The sequence below is a fragment of the Malurus melanocephalus genome, unplaced genomic scaffold (genome assembly GCF_030028575.1).
Source record: "Malurus melanocephalus ecotype Western Australia unplaced genomic scaffold, MMel_1.1 scaffold_5521, whole genome shotgun sequence".
NCBI lineage: Eukaryota > Metazoa > Chordata > Aves > Passeriformes > Maluridae > Malurus > Malurus melanocephalus.
In genome coordinates, this window is record NW_026628752.1 from 1 (window position 1) to 1,861 (window position 1,861).

General features: G+C 63.7%; 1 long non-coding RNA gene across 1 annotated transcript; it reads left to right on the top strand.

Moving 5' to 3' along the window:
- Positions 1-6: 6 nt before the first annotated feature.
- LOC130588484 (uncharacterized) lies at positions 7-601 on the top strand. The gene is made up of 3 exons (XR_008966972.1): positions 7-123; positions 204-274; positions 517-601. It is a non-coding gene; the product is annotated as an uncharacterized LOC130588484 (long non-coding RNA).
- Positions 602-1,861: the final 1,260 nt, after the last annotated feature.

Consider the following 1,861-nt stretch of genomic DNA (forward strand, 5'->3'; position numbering starts at 1 on the left):
CCCTGTCCCCCAGGACGATCTGCACGTGGTGGACACTCTGGAGCTGCCCAGCGCTGACCCCCGGTACCTGCAGGACCTGGCCCAGTTCCGGCACTGGGGACACTCCGTGCTCATCGTGGACGTGTGAGAGAGGGGGACAGGGCTGGGGACACCTTGGGGACACTTTGGGGACACTTGGGGACACCCCTGTCCCTTGTTCCCAGTGATGAGTTCCCGGAGAACATCAGCGCCGCCGCCGAGGGGCTCAAAAGCATCAACCTGATCCCGGCCCTGGGTGAGTGCCCTGCCCTGGGACACCTTGGGGACATGCTGGGGACAGTCTGGGACACCCTGGGGACACCCTGGGATACTCAGGGACATCCTGGGGACACCCTGGGGACACCGTGGGGACAGTCAGGGACACCTTGGGGACACTCTGGGGACACTCTGGGACGCTCAGGGACACCCTGGGGACACCCTGGGGACACTCAGGACCCCCTGGGGACACTTGGTGACACTGCACCGATGTCCCCGCAGGTCTGAACGTGCACAGCCTGCTCAAACACCGCACGCTGGTGCTGTCCCTGGGCACTCAGGGACACCCTGGGGACACTGGGGACACTCAGGGACACCCTGGGGACACTCAGGGACACTCTGGGGACACCCTGGGGACACTGTACCAATGTCCCCTGTGTCCCCGCAGGGCTGAACGTGCACAGCCTGCTCAAACACCGCACTCTGGTGCTGTCCCTGGGTGCTCAGGGACACCTTAGGGACACTGGGGACACTCAGGGAGCCCTTGGGGACACTTGGTGACACTGCAGTGATGTCCCCACAGGGCTGAACGTGCACAGCCTGCTCAAACACCGTACACTGGTGCTGATGCTGGGTCCTCAGGGACACCTTAGGGACACCCTGGGGACACTCAGGGACATCCTGGAGACACTCAGGGACACTCTGGGGACACTCAGGGACAGCCTGGGGACACTGTACCAATGTCACCATATGTCCCCGCAGGGTTGAACGTTCACAGCCTGCTCAAACACCGCACGCTGGTGCTGTCCCTGGGTGCTCAGGGACACCTTAGGGACACTGGGGACACTCAGGGAGCCCTTGGGGACACTTGGGGACACTTGGGGACACTTGGGGACCCTGTGCCATTGTCCCCGCAGGGCTGAACGTGCACAGCCTGCTCAAACACCGCACGCTGGTGCTGTCCCTGGGTACTCGGGGACACCCTGGGGACACTCAAGGACACTCTGGGGACACCCTGGGGACACTCAGGGACACCCTGGGGACACTTTGGGACACCCTGGGGACACTTGGGGACCCTGTGCCATTGTCCCCGCAGGTCTGAACATGCACAGCCTGCTCAAACACCGCACTCTGGTGCTGTCCCTGGGCGCTCAGGGACACCTTGGGGACAATCTGGGACACTCTGGGGACACTCAGGGACACCCTGGGGACATTGGGGACACTCAGGGACACCCTGGGGACCCTGTGCTAATGTCACCACATGTCCCCGCAGGTCTGAACGTGCACAGCCTGCTCAAACACCGCACGCTGGTGCTGTCCCTTGGCTCAGGGACACCTTAGGGACACTGGGGACACTCAGGGACGCTTTGGGGACACTCAGGGACCCCCTGGGGACACTTGGGGACACTTGGGGACACTTGTGACACTGCACTGATGTCCCCGCAGGTATGAACGTGCACAGCCTGCTCAAACACCGCACTCTGGTGCTGTCCCTGGGCGCTGTCACCTTCCTGGAGCAGCGGCTGCTGTGGCACGAGCGCCGGTACTCGGCCCTGTACCCGCTGGCACTGCCCTACAGGGACCTGGCAAACGGGGTGCTGGCACAGCCCCCCAATGCCGGGTGACA